This window comes from Felis catus, chromosome D2, assembly GCF_018350175.1.
Source record: "Felis catus isolate Fca126 chromosome D2, F.catus_Fca126_mat1.0, whole genome shotgun sequence".
Lineage (NCBI taxonomy): Eukaryota > Metazoa > Chordata > Mammalia > Carnivora > Felidae > Felis > Felis catus.
The window spans coordinates 77,266,240-77,289,195 of record NC_058378.1 but is presented as its reverse complement, the minus strand read 5'-3'; the positions used below and the strand labels follow the sequence as shown (position 1 = coordinate 77,289,195).

Genomic DNA, 22,956 nt, shown 5'->3' with positions numbered 1-22,956 from the left:
AGAGGAAGAAGAAGAAGGAGGAGGAGGAGGAGGAAGAAGAGGAGGAAGAGGGAGGGGTATGGGGTAGGGGGGAATCCCAAGCAGGCTCCACACTGTCAGTGTGGAGTTGGATGCGGGGCTCAAAACCATGAACTGTAAGATCATGACCTGAGCCGAAATCAAGAGTCAGACACTTAACTGACTGAGCCACCCAGGCGCCCCTGAGATGGTTTCTCTTAAACAGAAAGTTATCTAGAGCTTTAGTGAAAGGGTAATTATATTAATCAGCATATCTACACTAACAGCAGTCCAAATCTCAGTGGCTTAACACAATAAAATTGTATGGCTTGCTCATCCAAAGTCTAACATAGATGTTCCTGGAGGCTCTGCTGGGAGGAAAGCCTCTTCTCCACACTGTGACACAGCTTTCCTCCATCATTGGCTTTCACTTCAGAGTCCATGTTTATGGCTTGGGGGTGGGGGTGGGGGTGGAAAGAGAGAGAGAACACAAAGAAGATGGCACCAGAAATTTTGTGGTCCCAACCAAACTGCAAAGGATGTCGCAAATGCAGTCTTCCTGTGTGGCCAGGAAGAAGAAACAGATTTGGTGAGCATATAGAATTATCTCTGCCACAGTAATTCTACTTCTTATTTTGGAGAGATGAAGAGAACGAGGCCAAATGGTTACTCTTAGCCCTCATGGTAGAGCTGGGTAGATCTCAGAAGAAAATTTGTAATTTCTTTTGCACTCCTGAAGACATTGATCCACGCTTGCCTTGTCATCATTTTTTACCACAGAAACATGATTTAACCCAAGACTGTGGTTTATTCCTTAATTTGCATCATGTGCTCCCAGTGCCTCATGGGAATAAATGAGAAATGATTTAGAGGCTATCAGTCCTCTACCCACTGAGGCTTATACTTCCTTGTAAAAGGGCATCCAACCACATCTTAAGAGTTTGCAAGAGTAATAATCATGATAATAGTTAACATTTATTATGTGCCTACTATATACTTAGCCCCATGGTAGGCATGTGTTAGACCTACCTTATCGAATCCTCTCATTTAATCTTCAAGATTTACTTTGACCAAGTGACTTAGAAGGTGACTAATTTCTAAGGATGGATTTCTAAGTGGCTTTGAGGAAAAGAACAATTATAATTCCTTTTAAGGTGTTCCCCTCGAGAACAGCAATCACTTGGATGGATAGGTTCTGACGGGTTTGTGAAGACATGGGTCACATGACCATAGAGTCCCATCTCAAGTGACTTGGTGGGGGCCTGGGGCTGGCCTGTCATCACTTCTGTTGGCAGATGGGGTTGCCCATTGGCTCTTCATTTTTGTTGTTGCTTGCTCACCCTGCAAGCTCGCAGTCAAAATGGTAGACAGATCTCCTTGTCCGTCTAAGTGGACAGAACAATTTGTTAAAGATGAAGGGCATCGGTATTCTCTTGAGGGTCTTGGGATCTGTTTTGGGGAGATGTGCTTTGGGGGGGGGGTCCCTGACCGAAAAGTAACTGCAGTGATTGGGAAGGTAGTATTCATGCATCCGGACACTTTCATGGATGAAAGTAGTGTCTCTGGACATCCTTCCTTCTTCTGGAGGTAGTGGATGGATCTGATCCTTGTCCAGCGAAAATCCCTATGCTCCCTATGCATTACTCAGATTTATCCTATATAAAGACATGTGGTTGAGGGATATCTGAATCCCTCCTTCTCTCCTCCACAGATCTAGAGATGGCCCTAAAGATACATTTCCCAGGGACTCTTATGGGGCTGGGGTCAGGTGAAATAAGAGGTCATCAAGTTGTTGGAGGGAGACCTAGTCTTTGGGGCACCTCTAGCACAAAAGATGTTTTCATTTGGGATGGACACTCAAAAATATTTTGTGAACAGGTTTTCAAGGAAACTTTATGCCACAAAGACAATGGAAGACCTTTCCTTATGCCCAAAGAACACCGTCTAGCGATGCCAAAGATGAGGTTCGAATCTGGATGGAGAGCCTTTTAAATTATAGCCTCTGTTTCAATGTCATTAGTATTTCTGATGAAAACGGGCTAAAGCAAAAGTCTCTTAAGGTGTAAAATCATAGCTTTTAGTTCTGGAAATAGACCTTTTAAATTTCCTCGCTCAACTCAACTGTCCAAAAAGAGAAGGGAAAAGGCAGCTTGGCAAATGTTTTGAAGCTCTTTCAGGAGAACAGGGAAGATTTGCACAGATGCTCTTAACTGTGTGCCTACACACTCCCCCAGGGCCTTTCAGGCCATGAATTTGGCCGTGGTGGCTTCATGGGGCAGTCTTGAATATGGAGTTACCAGAGAAGGTGAGCTCCATCTTCTATCCATTAGTGAGGTACCACGCTGCTGGGCTGGAGGTGTGTATAGCCAGATGAAACAAGGCAAGATTAAAGAAACACCAGAGCAACTGACTTCACTAGACTTTGTAGGAACATCCACTCTGTGAGGGTGACCTAGGTCTTTCTCTCTGTTTTCTGATCATCAGAGATTGGCTTTGGTCTCGGCTCTCATACTTCAATGCTCTGACACCACCAGGAACAACCCCCTCCTCCCCACCCCTATCCTTGCAATATGTATCCTGGGTGTGATATTCGTAAGATAATCAAATAAGCCACTAAACAACTATATAGCATGTTAGTAAGGCTGTTTGATTTGAAAGTCTTTTGCTAAATAACCATAATAGCCATAAGCTGCTAGAGATAGGTTAATGACGATCGTAACATTTATTACTGAAAGTATCTGTTATCTTCCTGAGAGACGCCCTCTCTTTATCACAGTTGGGCTGATTACATTTCCATGGTCAACATTTCACTATGGCCTGTGTTTCCCTCAGGGTCCCATAACTTGTCAAGAACTGAAGCCCGTCAGCCGGGAGCTCCTTTTGGGAATTTGATTTTATTAATACTTTACGGTTAGTGGCCTTTAATTAATGTTAAGTGAAAATGGGATTCTAAAAGCATCACAGAAGACTTTTCACTTGGGTGTCAACATAACTTACAGTGATTAATAAGCTTTAAATGACCATTATAAGAGATCGTTTGAATTCCATTTTGATGGTAAGACGCTGATTGGAATATGTTTATAATTAAAAAAAAAAAAGTGTCCCTAGGAGGAATTTCTGTCTGATCTTACCAGTAAGAAATGTAACACGTCTGCTGAACAACTAGTATGTCCTTAGGGGGTGGCCGTAGGAAGAACATGCAACAACTTTGTTGGTGGCCTGCCCTGTGTTATTGTGGGATTCATTATGGGATGCCTGAATCAGCTTTATTTATCCATCCCTGTTCCCTTCTACCCACCCTGCTCAGCACGCACGCACACACACACACACACACACACACACACACACACACGCTCGTATTCTGGAAAAAGGTGGAGTATAAATAAACAAACATTCACAGAGAGTTTCTCATGTGTCCGATGGTGTGCTATTCATAGGCATGGGCTCACTTAATTCTCAGAGAAACTCCATGGGGTAGGTCTTACTATTCTCCCCATTTTATGGATAAGGAAACCAAAGGCTAACAGTGGTTAATGACTTGCCCAAGATCTTCTGCTAGTAAGTGACAGAGTGGGATTTAATCGAAGATTTTCAGAATTCGAGGTCAGTATATTATCCAGTTTTTCATGGACAAACAGATAAAATTTCAAACCCCCTGCTTTCCTGCCAGTAAGCATCAGTGACCTGTGATCAGGACAGGTCTCTGCCTCTATAAGGAAACAGGACAGACAAGGGATCAGAGCAGGGCCCTGTGCATCCAGCTAGACAAGCTCGGTGGAGGGCGGGAGAGGCTGTATTACTGGCCACCAATGCCCCGGAGCCAGTGGTTGCCCCTCTTACCCAGTACTCATGGGCTACCAGCTGCAGGGGAGATATGAACGGCTTTCAGAGGGCGGTGTTTAGAACAGAGTCCCGACTCTGCCCTGTTTCATAACACCATTCAACATGTTTACTCTAATACTCTCCTGTCCATATTTCTGTATAACCCATTTTCAAAATGGGTCTGAAACGTCACAGAGAAGAGGAGATTTGAATCAATCCTGGCTTCTCCTTTCCCCGGTCACTCAGGGCTGAATTTTCACCCAGGCCACCCTGCCCCACCCCTGAGCCCTCCCGGGGACGTCTGGCCTCTCCTCCCCCACCGCAGGGTCTTTTCTCTCGGAGGGATACAAACTTCTTTGCTGGAGAGCCACAGCCAAGCATAAATAGGATTCTGAGGGGTGATATGAAATAGTGCCAGCTATATTTGTTAGTAGGTGCTGGGTGCAAGGTACACATGGCAGGTTCACTATCTGGTTTGTTCCTCACACCTATTTCTCCTCTATCAGTTTCTCCTGCCAAAACCATGCAAAAACGTCTGCAGCTACGCACATCCCCGGCGGTGGGTGAATGTGTTGATCGTGAGTCTTTCGATGGTCTGAGTGTGCTGCTCTCTGGGGTCCTGGGTATTAGAGAGTTCAATGGCAACAGCAGTGAGGCCCCTCTGTGGGCCCGTTACCTGCCTCACTTGGCCCCAGACCCACACAGCTGGGTGGGACCGGGTGCTCTTACCCAATCTCCCCCCTCGAGGGGACCAGGGCTCTTTTAACAGCTGTAATTTTCCATCCCTTGGCGTGATTATTGGTTCATGTCCACCTCCCCCTCCCACAGCTGTTCACCAAGGTGCCACCAGGGCCCAGTGTGTCTTTGGTCCTGGCTGGCCATCAGGAGGGGTCTCCTGAGTGGTTGCATGAGCGATGAGTTTGCAGTCCCCGGGACAGCCTTGCGTGGGGGCCCTTGCTGATTGGTGGGAAGCTCAAGGTCAGCTGATGCCATCTCATTCCTGTGTCTCATTTAAACAAAAGATATTGGGTTATCTGCGGAGAGTGATCTATAGATGTGTGAGTCTTCCAGTGTGCCACACATTGGCCACAACCTGCACTCACATCTGTCAGGACAGAGGAGCTGCTGAACTTTAGAGCTGAGAAAAGTAAACGTGGCCATGGAAACGGTCTGCTTAATTGGTTGAACTTTATAATGGGCCCTTCTGGAGCCTTGTGTGCAGAAACTTATCTCTCAGGTCCTGGTGGGCGGGGAGTCGCTGTGACAGCTCATCCTTGGATATCCCTGCCTCCCTGCTGTGCAGCCTGCAGCCTCCTTCCTTCTTATCCCCTGTGTGCATGCAGGTGTATGAGTGTATAAATAAGTGTGTGCACGTGTGTGTCCGTATGTGAGTATATGTGTCCGTCTGTCTGTGCCCATGCAACTACGTTTGTGGGAGTGTGTGCACATGTACGTCCATATATGTGTTGGGGGTGAATAGATGCATTGGTGGGTGGGTGAGTGTGCACAGGTGAGCGTGTGCCTGTGTGTGTGTTCATGGCTTGCGTGCATGACTGTGTTTGTGGAGGTGTGCTTCTCTGTGTGTGCACGTCGTGTCTGTGTACACACACGGTGGAACTTTGTTGGGAATATACCTGGCAGTGTGCGTCTGTGTGTATGAGTGTGTGTGTGTGTGTGTGCATGCACACGCGGTGGTGGGAATGTACCTGGCAGTGTGCACGCATGCACGTGTGTGTATGAGTGTGTGTGTGCGCGCGCGTGCGTGTGCATGCCCGCGTGGTGGCATATTGATGGGAACACACGTGGCAGCGTGCGCGCGCGTGTCTGTGCGTGTCCGCGTCTGGTCTGCGCATGCCCCGGTGGCCCCCCGCTGCGAGGCAGAAGATGCCGGTGCTGCGCCCTCGTCTCTTGATGTTATCGCTTCGGCTTCCAGAGTCTGGCAGGAGACGCAGAATTAAACGCAGACGCTGTGGTGCCAAAACAAAATCGTGAAAAGATTTGAAGCCCCCGTTCCCTAGACTCGCAGCCTATCGAACTGGGAACAAGCCCGGCTTTGTTTCATTTCCTGCACTGAATGGGGGTGGAAGAGTCTGGAGCCGCATTGGTTCCGATAGCGGAGCTGACTGGAAGCCAGAGAATTTGAAATTGCTGAAACCCCAGGCAGAATGGAGACAGCAAGATGTGATGGAGAAAAGCCTATATGCGGAGGGAAAAAGACATTCTTACCTTGAGTTAGGGATGAGAAGTGGCAGCTTAATACTGAGAACTAGAGAAGCACAAAGAGAGAGGGGGAAAAAAAAAGAAGAAAAGAAAAGGTGGTCCAGGTCCAGGCAAAGAAACCAGGCAGAGGTGGGTCTGTCCCTGCCCCGCTTTACCTTGGATACGGGATCAGACAGGTGGGTGGGACTACTGATAAGCACAGAGGAAATGGGGTCCAGTTAAAAGTGTTCTCCTGTCCAGCCCTTGATTTTGTAGCTGGGGAAACAAAGGTCCAGCTCAGAAGTCACCTCCCAGAGTCACAGCGGATCTGGGCCGCGGGGACTCTTGGCCCCGTGCTCCCTGCGCCTGGTTGCTCTAACAGGAGGTGAGAGCTGGCTTCTCCTGGGTCTCTCCGGGTGCCCCAGGCTGCCTTGCTGTCTCCTTGTTTTGCTTTCTGAGAACAAGTTTTCCGCCTTCTGTTTGGAGCCTCTGATCTTGAACCAGCCTTACCTGAGATTTCTGCTTTTACTGTAACAATAGTGTTGGGACAGCGATATCAACCGGGTCATATTTTCACCGATTATGACTACAGTGTTTTTCTTCTTTTTTCCCCATCATCCACCCTAAGGGAATTGATGACACTTGTTCTCCAGAGCTGTAGCTGCCAAGATGGCTGGCCTCCAGGTCAGCTGTGAATATGAAGTACACCGTGTGTTTGTGGGAGGGTCACAGAAGGCCAGGGGAGGAACAGAATGGAGGCCACAATGGGGGCAGGGGTTAAGGATCATTGCACTGCCAGGGGTCGGTGTCTGAGCCACCTGTGTCCTGGGATCTGGCTGAGACCAACCCCATGAACTATAGATATCCCCACAACGGTGTTCCCGAGACCTTGGCGGGCCCGGAGCCTGGTTTCTACTCTTGTACTGAGCCTCTCTCCCCAGCGAGCCCCCAGGCCGGGGGAATGGGATCTCCCCTGCTCTGTTCCACCCCTCTCCGCACTCACCCTCCTGAAAGGGGCACATCTGTATAGAAGACCAACCCGTCCCAGGAAGGAACCCTTCCTTAGTCCAAAGAGCTGAGGCTGTGGGTTTTTGAGCAGTGACCATGTTAGCCACTGACTTCATCACTGTCGACCCCCGTTGCAAAGGAGCACTTTAATGGCCATTAAAGCCAAATTTCTAATCTCCTCAGGTTCAAATGACAACTCTTCCCTCTGTTATCTTTTGCCAAGAAAACTTTGGATAATGAATCTCCTTTATGGGGGGGGGGGGTTGTGAAACGAATTGGGGTACATTTGTGCAGGAGAAGACTTTGTAGTTGCTAAAAAGAATGGGACAAGTCTATGTAAAGAAAAGATAGCTATGATATTGCTCCCTATTCTTTTACTTTGTTAGGTGAAAAAAGCCTGCTGTAGAACTGCATGGGTTGTGTGATTCCATTTTTAATACCTAATGAGTGTGTATGTGTCTGGAAAGCCATATACCAGACTGTTAACGGTAGTTATCGTGGGGGAGTGGAGCTCAAGAACTTGTAATTTTTACTTTATGTATCTTTGTTCTCTCTCTCTCTTGAGCATCAGCAGCTTGTTTCAATGGAAAAAAAAATCTCTTTTTTTTTTTTAATTTTTTTTCAACGTTTTTTATTTATTTTGGGGACAGAGAGAGACAGAGCATGAACGGGGGAGGGGCAGAGAGAGAGGGAGACACAGAATCGGAAACAGGCTCCAGGCTCTGAGCCATCAGCCCAGAGCCTGATGCGGGGCTCGAACTCACGGACTGCGAGATCGTGACCTGGCTGAAGTCGGACGCTTAACTGACTGCGCCACCCAGGCGCCCCAAAAAATCTCTTTTTAATATGGCAGTAAATATACCGTCAGTCAAAGGTGGCAGGAGTTCATGGTAAGAGTTTTTTTTTGTGTATGTGGGAAGAACGTGAGGATAAGCGGTCAGGACACCTGACTTGTCTCTTCACCAGGCGTCTTACCTCTTTTTGGGGCCGTGGACCTTTTTGACAGTCTGATGAAGTATTTGGACCCCTTCTCAGCCCAATGCTTTAAATACAGAAAATGAAATATATATAAATTACAAAGGAAGCCAAATACGTTGAAATACAGTCATCAAAACATTAAAAAACCAAATTTGTGGGATGGTAATATATGTGCATCTTAATTAATGCATTAATGTACAAAATCTAGCTGAAGGTCTAATAACTCCTATAATTTAGCGTTAGCAGTTGAGCACACGTGATATTTTAGGAAATCTATAATGAGTGAACATTACATGAAAATATCACTGATTGCCATTAGTGGTAGAGTCAGATATGCTAATACTACTATGGTTTGTTGCTTTCCTTCCTAAGTGAATGAGATGCTAAATTACAGTTAGGGAGAGTGAAAATAAAGAGGCATTTTTTTTCCCCCTTCCCCATCCAGTACCACAGACTCGTGTTTGAATTTTCCAGGCGGAGAACCAATGCTCTCAACTAGCTGTGAGACACTGAGTGATGCTATTCCGTCCCCGGGTCCCAGGCTCCTCATCTGTAACACGAAGAGCTCAGCTATGACAAGCGCATATTCCCCTGTGCGTTCGCTGTAACTAATTCAGAGCGACCTGGTGACGCGTGTCGAAGACGTTGCTGAGATCGCCCCTGAGATCGGTTGGAAAGGATACCACGAGTGATTGGCGAGGTCTGCCACCAACAGATGAGAGCGAGAAAGAGGGGTATGCGTGGTGCAAATTTCCACTCTTGGACTAGATGAGCCTGTGGTCCCTTCCAGCTCTGATATTCTAGTAAGTCTGAAATTACTTATTCTCTTCCGACTCTCGTGGAAAATATGTGCTGTGTGACAACAGCAGGAGCAGCGCGAGGAATGTTAGTGCTTCCTGAGGGTGTGTGTGTGTGGGGGGGGGGCATTGTTACCGCTCTGCCCCCGTAGACCACGTCTTGGGATAGACTTTTCACTAAATGAAATTGTAAGCATTACCTCCAGTTTCAATGCTAAAATGGGTACTGGGGACAAATTGTCTAGAAAGAAAACAAGAATTAGTAAACACAGCCTTACAAATGAGCCATCTGGAGATTTATTTACATAAGAAAAGAGGAAAGCCTCGGTATTTTCAGGCTGGGGTTTGTTTCTCTAGCAAGTAGCCCCAGGGGAGTATTTATCCTGAAGACACATTGAGCTTTTTAGCAAAGATTGCTGAAAGCAGGAACGAGGGATGCTCTTTTGGTTCCTTAGTTGGGGACTGGGTGGGAGAAGAGACAGAGTAGGAGTCACCAAAAAAAAAAAAAAAAGTTTTTGAATGAATTTTAGCAGATGGGATTTCAAAATAGTTACAATGTGCTCACACCCTGGTTTTGAAATTACACATTATCCCCAAAGTGCCAAATGAGAACAATTTTCCCATAACAAGGTCAAATTTTGGAGGCATTAAGCCATCAGGCAAATGCAGAGGGACTGCAGAATAGCGCTGAGGGCCCCAAACCTTGACACAATTTGCTCAGCTGTGGGAAGAGTGGTCTTTCCACCCCAGGGAGCCCCCTGGGTGTCAGACCAGCTCTGCAGAACCACTTAACCCCCTCTGCTAGCTTGTCCCTTTTCCCACCGTTCACTCAGGAAGTACACATGGAAACAGTCCTCTCTTCCTAGGGATTCCAGCCACATGACCTGTCTTCCCACCCACCAGGAGTGTTCCTCCATTTGAGCAGGGCAACACAGGGTAGGTGAGAGGGGTGGGGAGGAGCCCAGAGGTGACGGAGCTCCCCGCGTCCCAGTGCCCGTGTGGGAGACCACACAGGCCCAGGTTACATCGCCTGCCAGGCTCGCCAAGTGACAGTCTGGATAAAAATAGCCTCGCCGTGTCTGGACAAGCCCTGTTTGGCCAATAAAATAGAAATCAATAAGACAACACTTGGACTGACTTTACAGAAAGAGAACTTTCTGCTCCTGGACTGGGCTGGGTCGTAAAGTGTCTTACATGTTTGCTCTGGAAATTGTGTAGCTTAGGGCAGCAATTCTGTATAGAGGCAAGAAGAGGCAAGACTGAAAGGGCCGAGCAGGTCTCCTGCCCCAGGGCTCCTAGAGTCAGAAACAGCTGTGAGGAGAGGATGGGAAGTGAAGCTTGAAGAGTGAACATAGCTGGAAGGCACCCAGCAATTCAGAGCCATCAGCATAGAAGATAATTACCTGCTGACAGGTCTCTGATGTGTACCTGGATGTGCGTGTGCACACGCGCGCGCACACACACACACACACACACACGTGCAGGCTCTGGTTAACCATGTCTTCACAGGCAACTTGGGGGCATACTCCATACCTGGGCAAGAAGGGGAAGGGCTCATAAATAAAGATCCAGAACGCTTAACGTTGTACCGTGAACAAATCTGCAACTAAACTTGAAAATGTCAGAGGTGCAGGGAGGAACAGAATTTGAAATGTGGGAAGTTTCTGGAAGAGGTAGGTTGAGAGCCGTGCTTTGGGCCAGTGCCTGGCTTGAAGGAGACGTTTCTGAAAAGATCGTAAAGGAGTGCAGGATCAATTGGCCAACTGCTTGAAGGGAATTATAAGAAGAAAACCAGCCAATGCAGACGGCAAATATGTGGCCAGGCTCTGGGGCTAAGGGCCTTCGCCCTTGAACCTCCATGGTTCATCTTACGGGAGGCACTGTTTGCGGATCCATTTTTCAGATGAGCATTTTAAAGTAAATTGCCTGAGGTTATAGAGGAAAACTGGGATTTAAACCTACCTAGCCTGATTCCATAACCTGCCTTCTTAGCTATTACTTAAGCACAGGTGACCTTGACCTTACTGAAATGACAAACGGGGGACCACGTGAAGTGGGGGGAGCCCTGCAGTAAGAGACCGCAGCTTCTGAAGCTAAGGACCTCCCCAACATTGAGCAAGTCATGGTTATTTTGATATGTTCTTTTTTTTTTTTAACGTTTATTTATTTTTTGAGACAGAGAGAGACAGAGCATGAACAGGGGAGAGTCAGAGAGAGGGAGACACAGAATCTGAAACAGGCTCCAGGCTCTGAGCTGTCAGCACAGAGCCTGACGTGGGGCTTGAACTCATGGACCGCGAGATCGTGACGTGAGCCAAAGTCGGCTACTTATTAACCGACTGAGCCACCCAGGCGCCCTGATATGTTCTTCTTGATGTCATCATAATCGCTGTGATTTATCATTGCCAATATGTGGAATTGGGTGATAAGGTTGTAGCATTTTGGATTTTGTTTTTCATATTCTTAGGTATTTATGGGGCTCTGAAAGTGAGTTCACACCATAGTGAACAATAGTGAAATGGTGAATAGTGAATTTGGCAGGTGCCCCCAGACCAGTACATTGCGTATCCAGTGTGGAGGATATGCACGTCCATGGTGCTCTAAATTTAGAACACTTCTAAATGAATTTGTATGCTGCTGTTATGATATCATACGCGTGTATTTGAAAACAGTTACATATACGTGAAGGAGACAAGATTATTTAAGACACAGATCATGCTTCCTGGGCAAGCGTGGTTAGGAAGGTATGTTTCAATCCTAAAATGAGAGAGGAATGGTTACTTTTCAAGTAACACAAGGAACACCGAATGGAGCTCTTGACTTTCTGTGTTATCCAACATCATACCATACGTCCAGTATGACTCATTCAAGGACAAAAGTAGGGCTCTAGGAAATGGCAGTCCAACTTGACCATTAAGAGCGTCAGGCTAAGAGTCTCTCAGGTGAGGTAATGGATATGACTTGTTCCATCAAAGTCATTCCAGAAGACGTGGCTTCAGAGTCAGGCGAGCAAAGGCGTAAGTTCAGCACCCTGTTTTCCTCTTCCAGTTCCCATTATTGAAAGCCTCCACTGCTTCCTTTATGATGGCGGTTGGGGGAAATGTGATCTTGGGAGAAATGAAGCTTGCAGCCCTACTGATGAGTTACATAGATGCTTTCTCCCCAGGCTCCCACCTCCAAAAGCAGAATTGGCTCTGCTTAAGTCACTCTTGCTTTCTCAGCCCTGATGCCGGGAGCAGCAAATTCCACAGGCACTCGGTAGGATTTTATCTGATTGTCCCTCTCGGGCACTGACACAGTGTAACTCATTGCTGATGGAAATGAAAGGTAACGTAATACCGATATTTTGCTACTTTTCCATGAAAGCCCATAAGTGAGAATCATGCTTGTTTTCCATTCATCTTTCTCTCTTCCTGAAATTTGCAGAGTTTAACCGGAACGCATTTGTGTTCTCTGTCGTTTTGGAACTGGTAGTGCTGGAATTTTCTAACATTCCTGGTGTTTTCAACTTGAGTGCCAAATAGATTTCTTTTCTCCCTAGAAATGAATTCGCTCTTGGAGTTGCAGATACAGAGACCGGCGCTGCTGGGTCTGCCTATATCTTGAAACGCAAGGACCCACCGGGGGGGAAGGCAGAGGCGTTTGGTGGTTTCCTCTCACTTCTACTGGTGTGCGAGTGAGATTACATTATGGGTGACAATTCTGTCTTCCTTTGCAAGGACAACATCGTGCATTTTGCTGAGCTTTCAAAGAGAGCGCAAGCGGCAAAGATTCGATAATTATTGTGAGTAGAATCTAGTAGGCTTACAGTTCCAACTTGTTTTGGGGCTCAACTTCTGGAAGGCAGCCTACAAAAATAGCAATTTACAGCGGGGGGGGAAGCAGGTCCCGAGGCATTGGGTCGGGGCAGACATTAGTTCCATTTAGGGTTTAAACCAGCCCACAGTTAATTGTAGGTCTCTTGCATTAGCTTGTAGGAGCAGTAAAAGCATGTAATTTGAGCTAATCTGATGGGCAAGTGAACTGGGTACTTCGTGCCAAGTGAGACCGTGAAACAAAAGGACACATGTGTTTTCAGGAAAAGACACACACACACACACACACACACACAAAACCAACACGACATAGTTTCAACTGTTGCACACGTGAAACTCTGGAGAGTTCTTTGGAAGGTTTGCCATTTTAGAAAAGAACCTTTAGGGTACAGTGGATGAAACTTGGGAGCTCAGGGCCTCTCAGTTGGGCAGTGAAGCCTGTGGTCCCGGATGATCTGGGGGCAGCCTTCCGAGGAGAAGTTTTGCTTCAACTGATTATCAAGGTCTTTGTTAGAAAACCCCTCTATCTTGTGGGTCTTTGCACGATCCCACCTGACCGTACCTTAGAATCAGGTCCCGTCCCTATCAATTCTGATTTACTTAGTTTGGGGCGAGGCTCAGGAATCCTGGCCTTCTGGAAGCAGCCCCAGAGGAATGCAATGTGATGATTGTAGTTAGGATTAGGAACCCCTGATCTAATAGCAGATATGGCTTAAGGAGGGTGGGTTCATGGACATGATTTCAGCTACCTGAGAGGGAAGTGACACAAGGCCAACTGTGAGGGTGCAAATGGATTTTGGGCATTTTGTAACGATGCCGTCTTGTTGGTCCGTGTTGTAGGATTTATGTTCCCGAGGAGTTAATGCACTCGTGGTTTTTCTAATGTCATTCATCCGGAGACAACTTCCTCAAAGCATAAATGTAATGTGACCTTAAATCAGACTGCTCTGATGGGCTCCACCCAAGAGCAAGCCTTCCAAAGGAGATGATTCTGGACCTTCTTTGTTCAATCCTGAGCCTCAAATGGGACTTTATTATTTTCTTGTCAGGGCTGCCCTCCTGGGGTCCAAGGTGTGAGTACCTGTTGGTAAGCAGGTTTTAGGTTAGTAAAACATTTAGGTAGTCTCATCACTCAAGACAGAAATTATCCACTTCAGCAAAAAGGTATTAAACCCCCTAGTTGAAAAATCAGTTAAATCAGTAGTCAGTATGTTTTGAATACACTTTGCTAACTTAACTCAATTTTTAGTGTAAGAATTTGTGTGAAAATAAGGCATCTTCAGGGCACCTGGGTGGCTTAGTTTGTTGAGCCTCCAACTTCGGCTCAGGTCATGATCTCACAGTTTGTGGGTTCGAGCCCCTCATCGGGCTCTGTGGCTGCCAGCTCAGAGCCTGGAGCCTGCTTCGGATTCTGTGTCTCCCTCTCTCTCTGCCTCTCTCTCAAAAATAAATAAACGTTAAAAAAAATTAAAATCAGCCACCTTGAGTTTACTATTCAAAGAAAAATTGCGTAAGGGTAAAAAAATTTAATACCCAAAATGTGCCATTTGGGTTGAACCGCAGGACTAGAATCCTCAAAAATTAGAGGCAGAAAATTAAATAGTAACTCAAACATAAGCTAGTCTATATCTTGACAATGAAAAAGTGTTGAACGTCTCACAGAGTTAATAGGGCTGGTCAGAAAAGACCCTAAAAAAGGCAGTCTTCTCTGTTGCAGACTAAATATTAATCTCACATCAGGGAAGCAATGGGTATGTTGTTTTATGCTCCAGATGTTTATATGGAAAGTGAAAACTGAATCAGTAAATCATTTGCAAATTTACCGGTTGTGATCTCCCTGGAGAGCAGTGCACGTGGCATCGCTGGTGTCCCCAGGTGTGCTCAGTTAAGGACCTTTGGGCAAACCAGGTGTGGGGGGGTGGAGTGCCAAAACTACTTCTGAACACACATTTAAAGCATGTAAAATATGTATACAACATTCGTATACAGGCAGGAGCTCTGTGAGTCAGCAGCTGATAATTTTGTGCGTGTTTTCATCTACATGACTTTCCCAGAGGGATCTGTACGGTTGGCCTAAGGGGACTCCATTCCAGGGCCCAAGAATAGTCTTCTCCCTCCCTCATTTAACAAATACCCTCATAAAAGAACGGGCTCGCGTGACTGTAGAGTCGCGGCGAGGCCAAAATCTCCGGGGGATGCCGCAGACTGGAGACCCAGGAAAGAGCTGATGCTGTGGCTCCAGTCTGAAGGTCGCCTGCTGACAGAAGCCCTCTTCCTTAGGTCTTTTTTCTATTAACGTCTTCTACTGATTGGGTGAGGCCCACCACATTAATCAGCCTTCCTCAAAGTCTACCGATTTAAATGTTAATCTCATCGACCAAATACCTTCACAGAAACACCTAGGATAATGCTGGACCAAATATCTCGGTATTACGGTGTAGAAAGGTTGGCGAATAAAATTAACCATCATAGACAGAGTCCTTGTGTGTGAGATGTGAGTATAAGGATTCTGAGTGGTGGGCTTGTTGGCTCCCACCCTCTGTCATCCCCAGAGGGTGCTTGAGGTCCAACCAGTTTGTCAGGTGGGGGTTACCAGGTGAGGCTCCATAGTCAAGGGGAGGAGCTTCTGACCTCCCTCACATACGATTTTCCTTCCAAGAGATGGAACAGAAATTTACTGAGGAGATTAACAGTACACGTGTGGAGTTCAGAAAGCAGAACGATCCTCTTGTGTTGCTTTTATGGCACAGAAAATTATTCTCATCACCAAGGTTATAATGGAGCCACGTTTTGACTCTGCGAAAACATTGTTATCTCCTTTCTCCGCATCTTGACCGTGGGGGATGGGGGTCTGTGACGGCTGTCGTTTTAGCATAAATGGGACAGGCAATAGGGTAGTTGGTGGTTTCCGCGTAAGTTGACAAATGGAGTCGTTTCGCATAAAATTTGTATGATTGACTTAATTTTTTTCCTAAGAACTGTGTGATGATATCTCAACAACTTGGGAACACGGAGGAAGAAAAAATGATTAGGCCCACCAGGTGAGCACGGTGATTTCTGCTTTCATGTGGACCCTTCTGCTTTTTAATATACATATATTTGCTTGCATGCTTATTATAACGTACATATATTTTTACCCTTTCCCCATTAGCATTGTATCACAAGTGCATTTCCGTGTCTTTTATGGTCAGTTTTTATGGAGACATAACGTTCCATCAAAGGACGTAGCATAATTTAATTAACCAATCCCTATTGTTGCTTGTCGAGGTTGGTCCCGGTCTTTTGGTGATATAAATCATCTTGTAGTGGTTTGTTTTTCTTTAGTATAAATTCCTGAAAACAGGGTCATTGAGCCAAAGGACATTTTATGGCACTTGATGCATACACTGCTTTGGTTGGATTTGATTGGATTCTTTGCACTTTTCTCCTTTTTGTGTTTCTTTGATAATGACCTTCCATTACCCCTCCACCCCACCCCCCACCCCGCACCCCCGCCCCGGTTTCCAACAACGACCTCTGCAGCCAAGGTGACTCTGAGGTGGCCATCAGGACTCCAGTTCCTGCAGTCTTATCGCTGACAAGAATATTCTTCAAGGCTAAAAATGTCCATACCCAGTCCTAGCTTGAGGGAGATTTATAGCTTGGAGCCTCTGAGTACGATCTCTGCAGCCATTTTTCAGCCGAGAGTGGAAAAAGCCCACATTTCACACTTAAAAAGCAATTTGGGATTTATTTTTGGTTCTTTGATAATTCAGGGAGACTTTGAAATGCTTGACATCTTGCTGCCTCTCACCATAATTGAAAAAGAGCTCCAGGTTGAGAAGTTTAGGGAGCAGTGGAACTTGAAGCAAACATTTGAGAAGGCGGAAGTTACGGGTGCCATTATCTCTTTAAAAGGAGGCTTACTTTTGTTTTTTTATTTTTTGTTGCAATATTTGGAGTTTCATATTGGGCATCCCTGCTGTATTTCGCTTGGTGGAGTCTGATAGAGGTGCTTCAGGTCTTGTCTCGGTACAAGAAGTGATGCATTTAAAGAGGTAAGTTAAAAAACCAATGTTAGCCATGGTGCTAGACTTAAGTATGAGGAGTGAATTACTTCTATTTGGGGAAAGTTGTTTAAACCTGAACCCGATAACTTTTGAACATCTCACGTAAATGGATTCCTACACGACGTGGCCTTTGGTGCAGTTGATGGACATTTGGGCCGCTTTCACTTTGGGGGCTATTACGAGCAGTGTAAATATTCGTGAGTGTTCACGAGAGTCCATACGTATTCACGTGCAAGTGTCGGGTGGATGTCTGTGTTCATTTCTCTTGGATACGTGCCTAGGGGTGAAATCGCTGAGTCATGTGGGGACTGCATGGCCAGCTTTTTAAGAAACTGCCATATGTCTTTGCAGTTCACCCTAGAGATGGGCAGGGTTGTGCTTAGGCCTGCCCGTGTCCGCGTGGGTGATGGGAGTGACCCTGATCGAGCGTCAGAGAGCAAAATGGAAGAGAGGAGTGCCTCAGACTGAGGAAGTTTTAATGAGGATGGGTTGTTTTTTTTTTTCGTAATAATTTGCCCATTCAGAACAGTCTTCAGTCGTGAAGCGTACTGACTTGTGTGGTAGTGATGTTGTAGGAGGGATCTGCAAGGTTTGGTGTGATCCATTTATAAAGCTTCCTATCATGCCAAAATGCCCAACTGAGTTTTTAGGAATGCGTCTTTGCGTCAGAAAGCAAAGACCGTACCCCGCACACCCACAAGCTCTCCAAATAAATATCCTGTTTGGGCCTTCTGATAAAAATAATCTTGGCGTCTGCCTTCAGTTCAAGGTACCAGCGATGCTTCCCTGCGACCCAACGAGGGGACCTGTCAGTTCACCGCGTGTTTGACCTCTGCCTGAATTCTGCCGCGTATGTGAAGGTTATAATGAAGTTGGTTGGTTTCATGCAAAGCCCCTTTAACAACATGGGAGGCAGTGTTTGGGGAACATTGCTGAAATTGACACTTGATAAATTGAAGATCTACGATAAGTGTGTTAATGTTACTGTCAGAGGCTTCCTTTTTTCACTTTTAAATGTCTGAACATGAATACCTTAGGAATTTGAGATTAGCCTTGGTATTAAGCTTAAAATGGTTAATTCACATGAACGTTGGCCATGAGGATTCCTTTTCCTCTTCGTTAGTAGAAAGACGATATTAGCTTGTGTAATTATATCCCTAGGTGGCATTAACCACAGAATTGAAGGTTTGGCTTCCTTCTGGCAAAACAAACCTCCGTTTCTGACTTGACGCTCGCACAGCTCACTTGTATAATCACGCTACATGTGAGGGTGGAAATTAGATCTAGGGTTGCTGATTTATATTCCATGAGCTGAGTTTTCCTGTGCCAGCCCAGAAAAATCTTAACATTGCTGAAGTGTTCATTTTTTTTTTTTTTTTTTTTTTTTTGTGGCTTCTACAGACCCTGTAAATGATCCAGGAGGGCAGATTTGGGTATATTACCCCACAAGTTCTAATTATGGATGTAATGATTGGTGAACATTTAAAGCAAAAGCCTAAATGCTAAACGTGGACCTTCTTGTTTTTACATGAAAAGGTCAGCCACCCAGTGTCAACAGTTTTAGACAGCTTGGGTTATACCTCTAAGAAATAATCAAAGTCAGCAAGAAAAAACAAACCCAGACCATTCCGCTGCTCATAAATGAAGGAATCCAGTTGTCTTCTGTGTTGTAACTGACACGACCTGACATGCTCATTTTTTTTTTTTTTTTTTAGTCTTTGGGTTTTGAATAATTGCTTCTTGCAGAAAGCCTATATTTTCTGTACTCTGTGGTTGCCAAGTTGTACTTGACTTTTAAAAGAGAGTCAAAGGAACGTATCCTTGTGAGAAATTGCTGCTTTGTGGAGTACAAATGAGAGGTTTCATGATCTTTGAAGCTAGGAAGGCCAAATCCGGCTCAGAAACCCCATCGCCAGGCTGCATTTTCTATTCTCTGTTGCTCTGCTGTCCTTTTGTTGCAAGTGGGGGAAAAAAGATGTCATGGAGAGTAAGGGTCCAGCTAAGTGATTCTCCATCTGGTTCAGAATGTAGAAAGTTGTCCCTGGCCATTGTGGTCCAGAAGTTGGGCTGAATGGCGGCTTGCTCCAGACCTAGACCAGTGGGCCTCAACTGGGGACAGTTTTGTCCCCGAGGGGACAGTGGGCAATGTCTGGAGACCTTTTGGTGGTCATAACTGGTAGGGAGTGGGCAACTATAGTTAGCGGATAGAGGCCAGGAGTTGCTGCTATGCATTCTACGCTGCGCAGGACAGCCCCCTGCCCCCACGACAAAGGAATATTCTGCCCCAAGTCAATAGTGCCCGGTGGAGAAATGCTGACCTGGAAGGTCACTCTTTCTAATAGGTAGGTAGGTATGTAGGTAGGTAGGTGGGTAGATTTATGTATATATATAATTTATTTATTTTGAAAGAGAGAGAGCGAGAGCACATGTACAAGTGGGTGAGGAGCACAGAGAGAGGAAGAGAGAGAATCCCAAGCATGCTCCACACTGTCTAGCAGAGCCCGACGTGGGGCTCGATCCCACGGACCTCGAGATCATGGCCTGAGCCGAAATCAAGAGACGCTCAACTGACGGAGCCACCCAGGCGCCCCTGGAGGGGTGGCTCTTCATACCAGATGTGAAGTTTCCTACTCCACTCTTCACGGGGCGGGGAGGAGAGCAGAAAGGAGACCCAGTGCCTTCCTTCCAACAAAATGTTCTCTTTATTTGGCACCTCATTTCTTGGGGCCTCTCTTAAAGACAGCGTTGGAATTGTAGGAAGCAGGAAGCAAGCACCCCTACCTGTAGGAGGGCTATGGAGCCAGTGCAAACACACAGCTTCTTCCCACACTGCTCGGTAAGCCATCGGCAAGATCCTGCAGGCCTGGACTTATTTTCTTTCTTTCTTTTTTTTTTTTTTTTTTGTCAAGTGTTTCATAAAATGCTTTTGTCCCAGGTTAACTTTCCGCTTCTTTGTTGTTAAAAAGAAAAAAAAAAAAAAAAAAAAAAAAGGTTTCTCGGAAGGGAAACACTTTGACAAACAGATTAGAAAGTTGTCCAAAGTCACCAAAAGCGCTGGTCTGTGTGAAACCTTGCTGACATGTGAGTATTCTTGCTCAACCACATCTCCAGTCAAACAAAACCACTTCCATTGGCCCTCTAGAATCAAAATGTCTAAGCGTTCTGGGGGCTGACCGTGGCCTGTGAAACGGTGTATAAGCCAAGGTGGACCACTCCCTGGCCTCTGAGGCCCCTCCCCACTGGGTGAGCACTGCTGACTCTTGGGGCAGCTCGAGGCAGGAGGAAAGTGAACAAAAGACATTTGTACTGAGACGTTTATGTTTTAGCTGGCTTTCCTCCTTTGCTTTTTAACTCGAGAGAGAATGACACGAGTGGAAGGGGTGATACCCACCATGGTTGTTTCAGAAATTGCGGGTGGTGATGGTGGGGCGGGGTGGAAGTCTTGGGATCCGGAGCTGTTTACCTCCGTAACACGCGCAAAGTGAGCCGGCCCTCCTTCCCACCTGCCCACTGGAAGCCAACGTTTATCGCACTACCCAGCACTAATCACCCTGAAGAATGGGAAATTGCGTTAAGCATGTTTTCTGCCCTGTGCTTGGTTAGGAGTATCTTATTTAATGTTCAAAAACAACCCTAGGAGTGGAGAACGTTTGTTGTCTTCGTTTTGCCGATGAGGAAACTGAGGCGTAAGAAATGAAATGATCTGTTGCAGGTTACCAAACTAGTAACTATGTGAAAATCTGAACTTAGGCGGACGCCTTTGCGTTTTCTAGATTCTGCCACACAGTAGGAGCTCAAGAAACGTCCCTGAGCTGGAATTTTGTCCACATAGGAAGTGAAGGCATATATATGCATATCACTTCTAGTTTCAACTCCATGTGCTGAGCACACCAACAGTCAAATCTCGGGGATCTACAGCACGTATGAGGTGGTCAAGGAGAGCCTGTCCCTCCCGGCATGTCCCGACGTGTGGCTTGGAAGCAAGCACATCTTGCTCAGTGATTCTGAGGCTTAAAGATCATTTCCTGGGGGTGCCTGGGTGGTTCAGATGGTGGAGCGTCTGACTCTTGATTTTGGCTCAGGTCGTGAGCCCGGGGTGTGGGATCGAGCCCTACGTTGGGCTCCGTGCGGAGCGTGGAGCCTGCTTGGGATTTCTCTCTCTCTCCCTCTGCCCTTCTTCTTATTGTGCTCTCTCCTTCTTTCCTCCTTGGACCCTGGGACCCTCAATGCAGACCAGCTACTTTGTCATGGTTCTCAGTTGAAGAAATGGGGATCTGTCTCAACACTGGAGAAAATCCTGGTCAGGGTGCCGTACGGGGACGTGGCCTAAGCCGCAGGAGACACACAGATGGTCTAGAGCTGCACCGTCCGATACTTTAGGCGGCTCCTGGGCCCTCAGAAAGTGGCTCGTCTGAGTCAAGATGTACAATAGGTGTGAAATTCACACTGGATTTTGGACTCAGTACAAAAAAGTAAAATATCTCACTAGCAATTTTTTTTTACATTGATTCCGTGTTAGGTTAAGCAAACTATTATAGAAATGAATTTCACCTCTTTCTTTTTATATTCTGAATGCAGCAAACAGAAAATTGTAAATTACTTATGTAGCTGTCATCGTATCTCTATTGGACACTGGTGGGCAATTCAGTGAGTTTTCAAGGAAAATGTGATTCAATGTGCTAATTTTGTGGCCTGATTCCCCCTACCCCAAATGCAAATGCAACTCAATTATAATTGTCAACATAATCCTAGGAAGTAGGTGTCGTTCCATTTTTACAAATGAAAAATACAGTGTTCTGGCAGGGTTAGATTATTAGATTACTCTGACAACCATTGATGATTTGTACCTGGGAGTTGAATTCATGTCCATTTGAATTCAGTCCTGGTTTCTTTTCCTTGTAGTTTGTGAAAAGAAAACTAGAGAGCAGAAGAGAAGGAGATGTGACCACCCTTTCAGTCAAGTACATGCCGAGGCCACAAATTTCACGAGCATTTTCTTACCATTGCTACTTACTTAGATGCAGACAGTGTACAAATTCCAGCAAATTGAGGGTTCTGGTTAGTTGCTCTTCAGTTAATCCAGGTTTCATGGAATATTTCAATTTTGAAAGTTTCTTGTAAAAAGTAGAGAACATAGGGAGCGCCTCGGTGGCTCAGTCGGTTGAGCGTCCGACTTCGGCTCAGGTCATGATCTCGCGGTCCGTGAGTTCGAGCCCTGCATCAGCCTCTGTGTTGACAGCTCAGAGCCTGGAGCCCGCTTCAGATTCTGTGTCTCCCCCTCTCTCTGCCCCTCCCCTGCTCGTGCTCTCTCTCTGTCTCAAAAATAAGTAAAAACATTAACAAAATTTTTTTGAAAAAAAAAATTAAAAATAGGAAAGAATGGGGCACCTGGCAGGCTCAGTTGGTTGGACCTCTGACTTTGGCTCAGGTCACGATCTCATGGTTTACGGGTTCAAGCCCCGCGTCGGGCTCTGTGCTGACAGCTCAGAGCCTGGAGCCTGCTTCTGATTCTGTGTCTCCCTCTCTCTCTGCCCCTAACCGACTCGCATTCTGTCTCTGTCTCTCTCAAAAATAAATAAACATTATGGGGCGCCTGGGTGGCTCAGTCGGTTAAGTGGCCAACTTCAGCTCAGGTCATGATCTCGTGGTCTGTGAGTTCGAGCTCCGCGTCGGGCTCTGTGCTGACAGCTCAGAGCCTGGAGCCTGTTTCAGATTCTGTGTCTCCCTCTCTCTGACCCTCCCCCGTTCATGCTCTGTCTCTCTCTGTCTCAAAAATAAATAAACATTAAATAAATAAATAAATAAGTAAATAAATAAATAAATAAACATTAAAAAAATTTTTTTAAAGTAGAGAACATAAAAGAAATAGCAATTTGCAAGACGACCACTTTTTCTCCCATTTTATTGAGATAAAACTGACATCCAACATTGTATTAGTTTGAAATGTACAACATGATGTATATTGTGAAATAATCACTGTGGTTAGTAAACATCTACCACCTCACATAGTTACACATTTTTTTCCTTGTGATGAGACTTTCAAGAACTACTCTCTTTAGTTACTCTCATAGACAATACAGTATTGTTAGCCACAGTCACTATGCTGTACCTTACATGTACATTACAACTCCGTAAATTGTAGAAGGAATTTACATCTGTAGTTTGTCTCCCTGTATTCTTTTTTTTAAATTGTTTATTTATTTTGGGGAGAGTGCAAGCAAGTGAGGGGCAGAAAGAGAGGGGGACAGAGGATCTGAAGTGGGCTCTGCACTGACAGCAGTGAGCCTGACT

The 22,956-nt window shown here is 45.9% G+C and overlaps 1 long non-coding RNA gene across 7 annotated transcripts in view; it reads left to right on the top strand.

Annotated features, from left to right (window-relative positions):
* Nucleotides 1-22,956, top strand: part of LOC123380937 — a 266,481-nt gene that overhangs the window by 82,291 nt on the left and 161,234 nt on the right. For 5 of the 7 annotated variants that reach the window (XR_006587380.1, XR_006587376.1, XR_006587374.1 and 2 more), the window contains exon 2: nucleotides 8,479-8,807. This is a non-coding gene — a long non-coding RNA (uncharacterized LOC123380937). Of the gene's footprint in view, nucleotides 1-8,478; nucleotides 8,808-15,592; nucleotides 15,658-16,557; nucleotides 16,654-17,428; nucleotides 18,037-18,066; nucleotides 19,086-22,956 lie in introns of those variants that run through there. The other 2 variants (XR_006587377.1, XR_006587375.1) reach the window with 2 other exon arrangements.